General features: G+C 36.1%; 1 long non-coding RNA gene across 1 annotated transcript in view; it reads right to left on the reverse strand.

Annotated features, from left to right (window-relative positions):
* The window catches only part of LOC132426700 (uncharacterized), a 174,113-nt gene that overhangs the window by 82,350 nt on the left and 76,081 nt on the right, over positions 1–15,682 (reverse strand). Inside the window, exon 3 of the long non-coding RNA XR_009519758.1 lies at positions 3,137–3,237. This is a non-coding gene — a long non-coding RNA (uncharacterized lncRNA). The remainder of the gene's footprint in view (positions 1–3,136; positions 3,238–15,682) is intronic.

The following is a 15,682-nucleotide window of genomic DNA, read 5'->3' on the forward strand; positions in this document are numbered from 1 at the left end:
TCCAAAACAACCACTTGGACTTTCATTAAAGCACCTGCAGTAGAGCTGCGGGGCAAGTAATTGGACTCCCAGTGTATTTCCCTGTCATTTTGGAGATGTCCATTTTTCCATTATAATATCTTCAATATAATAAGTTCAAGTTATATTTAAAGCTACGTTGATTGGCAGCACTGCTTACTTACTTTTTCCAAGTGACAAGGTTTGACACAACAACCTGCCTTAAGAAAGGTGAAAATCATTAGCCAGTGAAATTATAGAAGAAAAGTCATTGTGAAGGTGACAGAGCTCTGGGCAAGGCTGTGACATATGCCAATTTTGTCCTAATTAGTGTCCAGTACCACCTCCTATGAAGTAACATGGAAGGTTTTAGCCCTGGTCAAAGTTCTCAACAATCTCTAATGCCTCTGGGAAGTGTGAATTTGCCTCAAGGAAACACTGATTTCTCTTCGTGCCTGAAAAATCTGGAGACAGAGCTGTGGGCCGCCTTTGGAGATGTTCAATTTTGTTCTCCGCTACTCAATTCTCAAGTGAACTATTCTGTACAACTCGACTTTAATTATGTATTAATTTGAATATTATTACATGCAGAACACAACTGCTGCTCATTAAAAATTAATCTGGACCTAGGGGTTTTATTTAGTATTCATTATAAGGCAATGTTCACATTTTTTAAAAAGGTCTCCAGATAGATGTGTTGCTCTACATAACCAAGTAGTGATTTGGCAGAAACAGGAATACCTTAATAAGAATTCTACCCGCCTTTTCCCTTCCTTCCTCTCTTTGGCAGCTTCATCATAACCATCGATAATGAATGGGCAGAAGGAGGAGCTGACAAGGACTAAGTACAGCACCTGAGGGCCCTGCTGTTCTAGGTTGTTGTTGGAGCTGTACAGCAAAATCCTCCTCTCATTTTGCTATTAAACTGAATTATGTTACGTCTTCACCTTCAACAGCCCTCTCTGGAGATTCTGCAGCAGGAATGCCTTGGTTTAGATGTTGACAAGAAGCCCCCGTGTTTTACTTCATGTCCATTATGGTACTCTTCCATGCAGATAGGTGCAGAGCAAAAATAAATACTGCCTAAATTGTGTGTGGGAAGAATCACGTGGGACTGAAAAGATAGATAAATAAATGAACACTTAAACTGTTTTCTTCTAAATCTGAAAATAACAGTTAACATTTACGGAGACCTTACTATGTGCCAGGTATGGAGCACGTATCTTATTTAACCCCAAGGCGAGTACTGCAGGTACTTCTCACAATGAATTTTGCAATGTTCTCATAATACCTTAGAAGGATTTCATATACATGTTCACAAATAATGATCAAAACTCTAACAAAGAAGAAACAAAACCTTAACCCTGAATTCACAATGCCAAATAATTTGCAGAAAAAACTCATTCTTGCAGTACAAGTGTAGTCTCTTCTGACAGTATCAAATCAACATTTCAAAAATAAGTTAAGTTATACTACTGGCTTGTGCAGTATTTTCTTAATACAGAAATTGATGCTTCACTTTAGGATACTTCATGATAATGTTGGCTTCCAACTAGAACTGACTGTTTTGTGGCTGCTCCTCAGTGAGCTACACCATAACAGGTTTCCCCCCTACCTTTCCTTTGATTTTCTCATTGGCTTTAGTTAACAAACAAATAGAAGAAGTAAAAATGAGCCTGGCCAATGTATTAGTTAGGCTACTGATGCAAGTACAGACACCAACGTCAGCCAACATACGTAAAAAATAAAATACATGGTGGAGAGGAAGGGGTATGAAACGGGGTATTACAAGAAACCAAAGGCAAGAAGCATCCAGGCTTGAGGAAGTAATGGAAACAGGAATGAGAAGTGGGTCAGGAGCCCCTTCTTTGTTTTCCACCAGTGACAATTTCTATTCTCTTTTCAGACTAGCTTTCTCTGCTTCTCACCCACATGACAAAACAGTCACCCACAGCTCCCAAGTCTAAATGTTACTTGCTGGCCAAGTAGGAAACTATGCTTTCTCCCTCTTTCTCAGGCCCAATTTCAAATTCTTGAGATAAATAATCTGAAAGGTCCACTTGGAGCCAGATGTCCACCTCTGGACTACTCAACTGTGACTGGAAGACAGAGTCAAATAGGATAAAATGGTTATAAAACCGATCAACGCAGGTTGGAAGGCAGATACCAAGGAAGAGGGTGACTGTGAAGTGGGCAGGTACCCTAAAGGATGTTTTGCTAGTCTGTGTTCTGCAGAGAAAACAAATCAATAGGCTATTGGTTCTAGATACCAGAAAGTGAGAGAGAGGTTTATGATAGGAATTGGCTCACACAATTATGGAGACTGACAAGTCCCAAGTTCTGCAGTCAGCAAGGCTGGAGACCCAAAAGAACCAATGGTGTAGTTCCAGTCTAAGTTTGAAGGCCTGAGAACCAGAAGAGCTGATGGTGTAAATTCCACTTAAGGGCAGGAGGAGACCAGTGTCCCAGCTGGATAATCAGGAAGTAAATTTCCCTCTTATTCAGCTTTTTTGTTCTATGCAGGTCTTCGATTGGACGAGGTCCCCCAACATTAGGGAAGCCAATCTGCTTTACTCAATCTACCAGTTCAGATGTTAGTCTCTCCAGAAGCATCCTCATAAACACACTCAGAATAGTGTTTGGCCAAATGTCTGGGCACCCCATGGCCCAGTCAAGTTGACACATAAAAATAATCACCACAGGTGTCTCCACCACAAATAACACAGCGTCTTCTAGAACCTGACCACACAGACATAATTAGAATATTCATCTAATGATACTTTAATTTCTTAGGACAATATAGGTAAATTATGTTGACGATAAAATTTTATTAATAAAAATTAACTGTGCTCTACTTGGAAGGAAAGTGGAATGCCAAACAGGTGCCTTGACCCAAAAAAGTATTTCTACAATCCAACTGATAACAGATTCCTCTCAAAAAAGACATTGACACAAGTAACCCCATCCCATTTTCTTACCAAAAATGATGAAATAATGACAAAGGAATTCTTCTGATTCAGATACTTTCAGATTTCTTTTAAGATTTTAAACTGTTTATGTCATGATATTCTTCTTTCTTAAAGATAAGTGCATTCCCTGATTCCAAATCCAAACCGGCAGAAATTAAGTTAAGACTTACCACAGGTGGGAATTCCCTGGCGGTCCAGTGGTTAGGACTCTGTGCTTCCACTGCAGGGGACATAGGTTTTATCCCTGGTGGGGGAACTAAGATCCCAAGTGCTGCGCAGTGTGGCCAAAAATAAAGAAAAAGAAAAGAAAGACTTACCACAGTTGTGAATGTGATGACTTTTTGCAGTATTAAGCTTAAGCAGAAGTTAAAAAACACAATGTTTTAATTCACTAATGTAAAGATAACTTCTTGCCTGTGGTTTGTATTATTAAGCAAGTTTGAAAGGTTAAACACTCATGTTCTAAATTACAGAAAAAAGGTTACTCCCATCCATCTCCTTGTTGCAGAAATAAAGTATATTAAGAAGAAGAAATATAAACAGTTTTGGAATACTTATGCTTTTAAATAATTTATAATCATTTATTCACTGAATACTTGAATACCTACTGTGTGGCAGAGCTAGCTCTAAATGTAAGAGATTTACTTCAAATGCAAAATATGTTTTTTATTCTTGAGATATTTGGCTCTATTAAATATTACTGCTGTTACTGTCTTGTCTTTCAAACAAACCAATATTATGGTTACCAAGGGGAAAAGGGGGGAGGGATAAATTGGGAGATTAGGATTGACATATACACAAATGTATATCACATTTTCTTTATCCATTCATCTGTCAGTGGACACTTTGGTTGTTCACATGTCTTGGCTATTGTAAATAATGCTGCAATGAACATGGGAGTGCAGATATCTCTTTGAGATAGTGATTTCATTGATATATACACACTACTATATATAAAATAGATAACTAATAAGAACCTACTGTATAGCACAGGGAACTCTACTCAATATTCTGTAATGACCTACATGGGAACAGAATCTAAAAAAGAGTGGATGTATGTATATGTATAACTGATTCACTTTGCTGTACAGCAGAGACTAACACAACATTGTAAATCAAATATATTCCAATAAAAATTAATTTTAAAAAATAAAGGAAGAAAAACCCCAATAATATTATTTTAAGTATATACCAATCTTTTAAATATTGAGCACTTATATACTCAGAATTCTGAGAAAATCACGTTATATTTTTCCATTTTTCACATTCAAAAAAAAAAAAGGAGAGAGAGAGAGAGAGAGAGGAGAATATGATAAAGCAAATGGGGTAAAATCGAAACAGTTGGCACAATCGAAGTAGAGAATCTAGAGGAATTCTTTATAATATCATTGCAACTTTTCCAGGTATATTTAAAATTATATGAAAATGAAAAGTTACCAAAAATGAAAACAATTTAAAATAGGACCACCATATATATGATCCAACAATGCCACTTCTGCCCTCCAATGTTCATTGCAGCATTATTTACAGTAGCCAAGATGTGAACAAAGTGTCCACTGACAGATGAATGGATAAAGAAAATGTGATACACACACACACACACACACACACACACACACAGGAATATTATGCAGCCATTACAAAGAATGAAATTCTGCTATTCGCAACAACATGGATGGACATTGAGGTCATTATACTAAGTGAAATAAGTCAGACAGATAAAGACAAACACTATACGATCTCAGCTACATGTTGAATCTAAAAAAAAAAAAAATGAATAATAGCAACAGAGAAGAGATTGGTGGTTACCATGGTTGCCAAAGGCCAGGGGTTGGAGAGGGGGTAGATATGAATGAAGGTAGTCAAAAGGTACAAACCTCCAGTTATAAAAGAGTCCTGGAGATGTAAGGTACAGCATGGTGACTACTGTTAACAATACTGCACATTTGAAAGCTGTTAAGAGAGTAAATCTTAAAAGTTCTCATCACAAGAAGAAATGTGAGGTAATGGATGTTAACTAACCCTTACTCATTTATAATATACACATATATCAAACCATCATGTTGTATAACTTAAACTAATACAATGTTATATGTCAGTTATATCTCAATAATACTGGGAGAAAAAGTTGATAAAGTTGGTAAGTTGAGAAACTGGCCACAAAGTCAGTTTCTGTAAATATAAGGCAGGCTGTCAGCAGGATGATGCTCGATGGTTTAGTGCAATCATGGCAGTCACTTGTAGGTAAAAATCTTAACTTTTACCTTTCCCCCCAGGGAGAAATGTATGGTAGGAATTTGTCTACTTGTCTGGAGCCACGGGCCTCTGTGAAGCTCCACTTCATTTACAACTTCAGAAAGTTATAAATGAGCTCTCAAGCAGTGGCTAGCCAGTTTTGTTTGACTTAATCTTTTCTTTGGGAGTGTCACATCATCAGATGGGTCTCCCAGGAGGGCAGCAATAAATCTATCACTGAGGAAGACATCAAGTAGGATCAAAAACACATTCAAACTAAAAATTATTCAAATAAAACTAGGTTGATGAACAACAAAAAAGGAAGGGTAACAATTTTTTTCACTTTATCATACAGAGGATGAGAGGATTAATTAGCTTGTTTTTATACAGCACTTTAAAGATAAATTGTGCTGTTAACTTGCCAAAACTCATTCTTATTGTGCTTATTTGCTGTGTCCTACATACATATTTAATGGTTACCCTGGGAAAGTAACTCTTGTTTAATCTATCATCCTTTTCTTATTAGTAGATAGCATACAACAGCCAAATTTTTCCCCTGAATATATTATTTTTAAAAATGCCTCCAAGATAGTTTCCTAACAACCAGGAAATAATCCACAAATGAATCATTAATTTTTGATGTCTCTAAGCAATGGGAACCACATAATATGGTAGGACCTATATGTTGGAGCTCTTTCAAGGTAAAACAGGTGTTAATTTTCCTTTGCACCATTGTGATCATACTCAAACTGGTCATTGCCAAGGTAAGCTTTTAAATAAAGAAGAAACAATGCAGGTTTGATTCATTCAGCTATTTCTAAGCATTACTGACCAAAAAACAAGCCTTATTTCTGGAAACATGGATTTCACAAACTAAGGAAAAACACTCTTTTTTTTTTAACATCTTTATTAGAGTATAATTGCTTTACAATGGTGTGTTAGTTTCTGCTTTATAACAAAGTGAATCAGTTATACATATACATATGTCCCCATACCTCTTCCCCCTTGCATCTCCCTCCCTCGTACCCACCCTATCACACTCCTCTAGGTGGTCACAAAGCACCAAGCTGATCTAAGGGAAAACACTCTTGATGTCACCCAAAGTGGTAATTTTTCACTAGCATGTTTCCTGTCCTACTAATACATCTATTTGGTGAGAAGGAAGAGGAAGGAGTACCAATACCTCTTTTCACTGGATTTTTAACTCTTAAGTGAGATCACACAGACCCATGCTCTAACCAGAGTGCTCAGCTGTGCTGCATGGAGGACACTGGCTGGCTTGCTTCTTGATCTGAATGTCCCTGGACCTCTTCAGGTAGCCTTAGCAGAGAAGCACCTTGGCCTCCCATGCAGGAGGAGCAGAGCCCTGTGCACACACAGCACCTGGCACTGGAAGTCAGAAGGGCAGAAAGCTAGCAGAGAAAACGGAAATCAAAAGAAAGCTGGAATAGCTATACTCATATCAGATAAAATAGACTTTAAAATAAAGAATGTTACAAGAGACAAGGAAGGACACTACATAATGATCAAGGGATCAATCCAAGAAGAAGATATAACAATTATAAATATATATGCACCCAACAGAGGAGCACCTCAATACATAAGGCAACTGCTAACAGCTATAAAAGAGGAAATCAACAGTAACGCAATAATAGTGGGAGACTTTAACACCTCACTTACACCAATGGACAGATCATCCAAAATGAAAATAAATAAGGAAACAGAAGCTTTAAATGACACAGTAGACCAGATAGATTTAATTGATATTTATAGGACTTTCCATCCAAAAATAGCAGATTACACTTTCTTCTCAAGTGCACACAGAACATTCTCCAGGATAGATCACATCTTGGGTCACAAATCAAGCCTCAGTAAATTTAAGAAAATTGAAATCATATTAAGCATCTTTTCTGACCACAACGCTATGAGATTAGAAATGCATTACAGGGGGAAAAAAGTAAAAAACACAAACCCATGGAAGCTAAAAAATACGTTACTAAATAACCAAGAGATCACTGAAGAAATCAAAGAGGAAATCAAAAAATACCTAGAGACAAATGACAATGAAAACACGATGATCCAAAACCTATGGGATGCAGCAAAAGCAGTTCTAAGAGGGAAGTTTATAGCTATACAAGCCTACCTCAAGAAACAAGAAAAATCTCAAATAAACAATCTAACTTTACACCTAAAGAAACTAGAGAAAGAAGAACAAGCAAAACCCAAAGTTAGCAGAAGGAAAGAAATCATAAAGATCAGAGCAGAAATAAATTAAATAGAAACAAAGAAAACAATAGGAAAGATCAATAAAACTAAAAGCTGGTTCTTTGAGAAGATCAACAAAATTGATAAACCATTAGCCAGACTCATCAAGAAAAAGAGGGAGACAACTCAAATCAATAAAATTAGAAATGAAAAAGGAGAAGTTACAACAGACACTGCAGAAATACAAAGCATCCTAAGAGACTACTACAACAAACTCTATGCCAATAAAATGGACAACCTGGAAGAAATGGACAAATTCTTAGAAAGGTATAACCTTCCAAGACTGAACCAGGAAGAAACAGAAAATATGAACAGACAAATCACACGTAATGAAATTGAAACTGGGATTAAAAATCTTCCAACAAACAAAAGTCTACAGGTGAATTCAATCAAACATTTAGAGAAGAGCTAACACCCATCCTTCTCAAACTCTTCCAAAAAATTGCAGAGGAAGGAACACTCCCAAACTCATTCTATGAGGCCACCATCAGCCTGATACCAAACCCAGACAAAGACACTACAAAAAGATAAAATTACAGACCAATATCACTGATGAACATAGATGCAAAATTCCTCAACAAAATACTAGCAAACAGAATCCAACAACATATTAAAAGGATCATACACCACGATCAAGTGGAATTTATCCCAGGGATGCAAGGATTCTTCAATATACACAAAGCAATCAATGTAATACACCATATTAACAAATTGAAGAATAAAAACCATATGATCATCTCAGTAGATTCAGAAAAAGCTTTTGAGAAAATTCAACACACATTTATGATAAAAACTCTCCAGAAAGTGGGCATAGAGGGAACATAATAAAGACCTCAACATAATAAAGGCCATACATGACAAACCCACAGCAAACATCATTGTCAATGGTGAAAGACTGAAAGCATTTCCTCTAAGACCAGGAACAAGACTAGGATTTCCACTCTAGCCACTATTATTCAACATAGTTTTGGAAGTCCTAGCCACAGCAATCAGAGAAGAAAGAAAAATTAAACAAACACAAATTGGAAAAGAAGAAGTAAAACTGTCACTGTTTGCAGATGACATGATACTATACATAGAGAATCCTAAAAATGCCACCAGAAAACTACTAGAGCTAATCAATTAATTTGGTAAAGTTGCAGGATACAAAATTAACGCACAGAAATCTCTTACATTCCTATACACTAATGATGAAAAATCTGAAAGAGAAATTAAGGAAACACTCCCATTTACCACTGCAACAAAAAGAATAACATACCTAGGAATAAAACTACCTAGGGTGACAAAAGACCTGTATGCAAAAAACTATAAGACACTGATGAAAGAAATTAAAGATGATACCAACAGATGGAGAGATATACCATGTTCTTGGATTGGAAGAATCAACATTGTGAAAATGACTATACTACCCAAAGCAATCTAGAGATTCAATGCAATCCCTATCAAATTACCAATGGCATTTTTTACGGCCATTGGTAATTTTTACATTTTTTACTAGAACAAATCATCTTAAAATTTGTATGGAGACACAAAAGACCCCGAATAGCCAAAGCAGTCTTGAGGGGAAGAAACGGAGCTGGAGGAATCAGACTCCCTGACTTCAGACTATACTACAAAGCTACAGTAATCAAGACAATATGGTACTGGCACAAAAACAGAAACATAGATCAATGGAACAAGATAGAAATCCCAGAGATAAACCCATGCACCTATGGTCAACTAATATATGAAAAAGGAGGCAAGGATATACAATGAAGAAAAGACAGTCTCTTCAATAAGTGGTGCTGGGAAAACTAGACAGCTACATGCAAAAGAATGAAATTAGAACACTCCCTAACACCATACACAAAAATAAACTCAAAGTGGATTCGAGACCTAGATGTAAGACCAGACACTATAAAACTCTTAGAGGAAAACATAGGAAGAACACTCTTTGACATAAATCACAGCAAGATCTTTTTTGATCCACCTCCTAGAGTAATGGAAATAAAAACAAAAAAACCAAATGGGACCTAATGAAACTTCAAAGCTTTTGCACAGCAAAGGAAACTATAGAGAAGACGAAAAGGCAACCTTCAGAATGGGAGAAAATATCTGCAAACGAATCAACATACAAAGGATTAATCTCCAAAATATATAAACAGCTCATGCAGCTCAATATTAAAGAAACAAACAACCCAATCCAAAAATGGGCAGAAGACGTAAATAGACATTTCTCCAAAGAAGACATATGGATGGCCAAGAAGCACATGAAAAGCTGCTCAACATCACTAATTATTAGAGAAATGCAAATCAAAACTACAATGAGGTATCACGTCACACCAGTTAGTATGGGCATCATCAGAAAATCTACAAACAACAAATGCTGGAGAGGGTGTGGAGAAAAGGGAACCCTCTTGCAGTGTTGGTGGGAATGTAAATTGATACAGCCACTATGGAGAACAGTATGGAGGTTCCTTAAAAAACTAAAAATAGAATTACCATATGATCCAGCAGTCCCACTACTGGGCATATACCCAGAAGAAAACATAATTCAAAAAGACACGTGCACCCCAATATTCATTGCAGCACTATTTACAACAGCCAGGTCATGGAGGCAACTTAAATGCCCATCGACAGACGAATGGATAAAGAAGTTGTGGTACATACATACAATGGAATATTATTCAGCCATAAAAAAGAACAAAATTGAGTCATTTGTTGAGACGTGGACAGATCTAGAGACAGTCATACAGAGTGAAGTAAGTCAGAAAGAGAAAAATAAATATCGTATATTAATGCATGTATGTGGAACCTAGAAGAATGGTACAGATGAGCCGGTTTGCAGGGTAGAAGTTGAGACACAGATGTAGTGAACAGATGTATGGACACTAAGCGGGGAAAAGCACAGTGGGGTGGGGATGGTGGTGTGCTGAATTGGGTGATTGGGATTGACATGTATACACTGATGTGTATAAAACTGATGACTAATAAGAACCTGCTGTATATAAAAAAAAAACCAAACAAAACAACTAATACTAAACTTTCTTTGGGTTATTTGTATGGAAATATGTTAATATAAATGTTTCAGACATTACATGAAATTTCTAAAAATCTTATATGTTCTTGTATAATGTTATAAGTCATAATTTTAGTTATTACTTTAAAATGTATATCTCAGAAATAACTAAATTTCCTTGTCAATTGCATTATTAAGAACTTTCATCAAATCTTTAACCGTGGTCATTTTTAAGTCTTTTGTCATTTACAGACAGTTCTGGGTGTACTCTGATGCTTTTGCAAATATGTTCCTATAAAAGAGTTTCATCTTCAAGGGATTCATGGAAAAGACTCTGACAAGTACAGGTTTCTGGTAACTGACTATACTGCTGAACTGAATGAAGAAGCATTTTCAGAACTCTGATGGAAAACTGATGAACTCATAAAAGTGCTAACAAAAATCAAGATGAAAAGATAATTAATCACACGGGACTGAGTGAACTGATGAGGATGTTTATAATTTTTGTGACTTTCCGTTTGAATAAAAAACAAAACAAAAAACAAACAAACAAAACAGATAACCAACAAGGACCTACTCTATAGCACAGGGAATGCTGCTCAATATTCTTTAATAACCTAAATGGGAAAAAGAATTTGAAAAAGAATAAATACATGTCTATGTATAACTGAATCACTTTGCTGTACACCTGAAACTAACACAACATTGTTAATCAACTATGTTCCAATATAAAATAAAATTAAAAAAAAAAAAGAAAGCTAGCAGAGAATCCCCGGCAAGTTAGGCTGGCAGAAAAACAGCAAGAAGTGAGCAAAGGGGGGATTATTGTGAGAAATACCGTGTACACAGTTACCCTTCTTAGGCCACAGAACTACAGTGTGTTCTACTGGTGAACACGTGAATAGAGAAGCGGCAAAGTCTTAATATGTTTTTCAAGTGTTGCCAGGAAAACTCTGTGTCTCTAATACACAAAATCTAAGTCCAAATAGTTCAGCACCACTGACCCAAGGAACACAGTTAACTCAAAAACACTAGATAAGTTCCTTCCCCGCTGAAGGCTTAATGATCTGGCAAGCTCTGCCTTCATGGGTGGAAAGGCCCTTACTGGGAGGCCAGGCTCCAAACATGGAACTGAAGTGAGCTACGCTTTGCACCTATTACGGTTAACTCTGTTGACTCAACCAAACCAGAAAATCTGACCCAACTTTTCCCTGGAAAATTTCTCACAGTCACAGGTGGCAGAATTGAGGTTATTATCACTGCTTTCCCCACCCAGGGACTTGCCCTGGGCGACCTCTGCCTTGAGCTCATCCTTGGAGATACAGGCCTCTTTGAAGAGCCAATATGGAGACTTCCCTGGTGGACCAGTGGTAAAGACTCACGATCCCAATGCAGGGGGCCCAGGTTCAATCCCTGGTCAGGGAACTAGATGCCACATACGGCAACTAAAAGATCCCACATGTCACAAATTAAAAAAAAGAAGCTAATTCTGTGCCCTTGAAAGAGTCAAGTGCCCTCAAAGCGTTGTAGTGTTTATAGGGTAAGCCCATAGCTCGCAGACCAAGATGAATTAGTACCTTGGCTTAGGAGCTGTGAGACCTCCAACAAGTTAATCAACATTTCTGAAGCTCTGCTTACTCCCTTGCAAAATGAAGAAATAGTATTCTAACGATTAAATGCCAGCAATTACCATGTTTTTCATCCTAAAATGCAATCAATTACATCTTAATGTAGAAACAGTGAATTTAATGTAAATGAAAAAAATGCTAACTTTTAACAGTATACATTTATTCATACAATTATACATCTCTCTATCCTTCAGTATCATAACCAAAATTTAAGTGATGTCTTCTTTCATTGATAATCTAAAGATGTTTCTAACTCATTTGTAGCCATTTTCAGTTACATGGGGTTTTTTTTGTTTGTCCTTGTTTTTTTTTTTTTGGCCGTGCCACATGGCTTGTGGGATCAGTTCCCCTGGCAGTGGAAGCATGAACTCCTAACCACTGGACCCCTAGGGAATTCCCTTTTTTTTAAAAAAAAAAAAACTGTCCTCATGGACTTCCCTGGTGGCACAGTGGTTAAGAATCCACCTGCCAGTGCAGGCAACATGGGTTCAAGCCTTGATCCGGGAAGATCCCACATGCCACGGAGCAACTAATCCCCTGCGCCACAACTACTGAGCCTGCACTCTAGAGCCCACGTGCCTAGAGCCCTTGCTCCACAACAAGAGAAGCCACCACAATGAGAAGCCTGCGCACCACAATGAAGAGTAGCCCCCGCTCGCCACAACTAGAGAAAGCCCACATGCAGCAACAAAGACCCAACACAGCCATAAATAAATAAATAAATTTATTTTTTAAAAAACCTGTCCTCATGACCTTAACTTTATTGTCCATTTCAGGTCTGACAATGAAATTCCTAAGCATTCAGGGCTGCTCCAACAGGTTATGCACCAACAGCACCAAAAATGTCATTCACATAGTCCATGAGGGCATGTCTAAAAATACCACATTTCCTTAAATGAATCACATATTGCTGCAAACAGACCTACTTTTCATGAAAACTACCAGAACCTGGTATAGACAGATGTTCAGCCCCTGCAGGATCAATGTCTATATGATGCATAACTTGATTAAACCAACCTTTCTTCATGTTGAAGATTTTGATTTATTCAAGAATATAGAGCTGGCTGATATTTTAATGAAACAATTGCTTGTAATCATAAATATAATTATCTTACACTGCTGAAAGAGACAAGGAAGACGCATGGACTTTACTATGCTTTTAGAGACATGCTTGTTCTGTTTGATGTTCTACTGTTTAGTGGCCAACAAATAGTTCAAAGCAATTTTAAAATCCCATCTTGGCTTTCTAATTTATACATATCATTATTCAAAGTTCAATGGGACCGGAAGAAATATTTTCTACAAAGTAATATTAGATTACTATTCTTACAAAGCTATTTTTTAATATAACACATTTAACTAATCAGGAAAAATTATATACTCATTGCAAACAATTTTGGAGGGAATAGTGAACATATTAAAAAAAAAAAGCATTAATATCACACATACTATTTCCACCCAGAGATAAATTCTCTAAACATTTCACTGTGTTCGTTCTCAACTTTCTTCAAATAATACATGTGTGTATATGTGATTTTTTTCACAAATTCAAAATTATCCAATTATATGCATAGTTTTTATTTTACTAATACCATTAATATTCTATTAAATATCTTCAAAAATATCACTTTTAATAATTGCATGTTATCCTATATCAGACGTTTTGGTTGCTTTTAATTTTTAACTATTATACATAATGTGATGAATGTCTTGTGTCAAAGATCCACAATCTTTGATCAAATATCTGATGATTTTCATGGGATAAATCCCTACAATTTTTGAGTAAGCTGTTAAGGACTTTGTCACACACTGTCAGTTTCCCTCCATAAAGTTCATGCCTATATACACTCCCACCAGAAGAATATAAGAGCATTCATTTTCTCACATTCTTGCCAACATTGGATTTATAAAAATATTTCTATCAATAAATTCCATATCTTGAAGAGATATCTGTACTCCCATGTTTATTGCAGCATTATTCACAACAGGCAAGATATGGAAATAACCTAAATGGCCTTCAGTGGATGAATGGATAAAGAAAATGTGATAAATATATATCACATATACACACACAGAGAAACACAGAAATATTATTCAACAACTATATATATATATATACACACACACACACACACACATACATCCAAAAGCAGCAGAATACACATTCTTTTCAAGTGCACCTGCAATATTCTTCAGGATAGATCACATGCTAGGACATACAAAAAGCCCCAGTAACTTTAAGTATATCAAGCATCTTTTCTGACCACAACACTATGAGACTAGAGATCAACTACAAGAAAAAAACTGCAAAAAAACCACAAACACATGGAGGCTAAACAATATGCTATTAAACAACCAATGGATCACTAAAGAAATCAAAGTAGAAATCAAAAAAATACCTACAGACAAATGAAAACAAAAACACTATGATCCAAAATCTATGGTACTCAGCAAAAGCATTTTTAAGAGGGAAGTTTATAGCAATACAAGCTTACCTCAGGAAACAAGAAAAATCTCAAATAAACAACCTAATTTCACACCTAAAGGAACTAGAAAAAGAACAACAACAACAACAAAAAAAAAAAACCACCAAAGTTAGAAGAAAAGAAATCATAAAGATCAGAGCAGAAATAAATGAAATCGAGACTAAAAAAAAAAAAAAAGAGAGAAAAGATCAATGAAACTAAGAGTTGGTTCTTTGAAAAGATAAACAAAATTTATCAGCCCTTAGACAGACTCATCAAGAAAAAAAGAGAGGGCCCAAATCAATAAAATCAGAGATGAATAAGGAGAAGTCGCAACCGACACCACAGAAATACAAAGGATCTTAAGAGACTACTATGAACAACTATATGTCAATAAAATGGACAATCTAGAAGAAATGGTCCAATTTCTATAAATGTACAGTCTCCCAAGACTAAACCAGGAAGAAATAGAAAATATTAACAGACCAATTACCAGTAATAAAATTGAATCAGCAACCAAAAATATCCCAACAAACAAAAGTCCAGGACCAGATGGCTTCACAGGTGAATTTTACCAAACATTCTTTAGAGCAGAGTTAACACCTATCCTCTGAAACTACTCCAAAACTTGCAGAGGAAGAAATGCTTCAAACCCATTCTAAAAGGCCATTATCAGCCTGATACCAAAGCCAGACAAAGATTCACAAAAAAAAAAAAAAAAGAAAATTACAAACGAATATCACTGATGAACATAAATGCAAAAATCCAAAACAAAATATTAGCAAAACAAACCCAACAATACATTAAAGGATCATACACCATGATCAAGTGGGATTTATCCCAGGGATGTAAGAATGGTTCAATAACCACAAATCAATCAATATGATACACCACATTAACAAATTGAAGAATAAAAACCATATAATCATCTCAATGGATGCAGAAAAGGTTTTTGACAAAATTCAACATCCATTTATGATTAAAAAAAAAACTCTCAACAAAGTAGGTACAGAAAGAACACACCTCAATATGATAAAGGCCATATATGATAAGCCCACAGCTAACATCATAATCATTGGTGAAAAGCTGAAAGCATTCCCTCTAAGATCAGGCATAAGACAAGGA

This window comes from Delphinus delphis, chromosome 6, assembly GCF_949987515.2.
Source record: "Delphinus delphis chromosome 6, mDelDel1.2, whole genome shotgun sequence".
Lineage (NCBI taxonomy): Eukaryota > Metazoa > Chordata > Mammalia > Artiodactyla > Delphinidae > Delphinus > Delphinus delphis.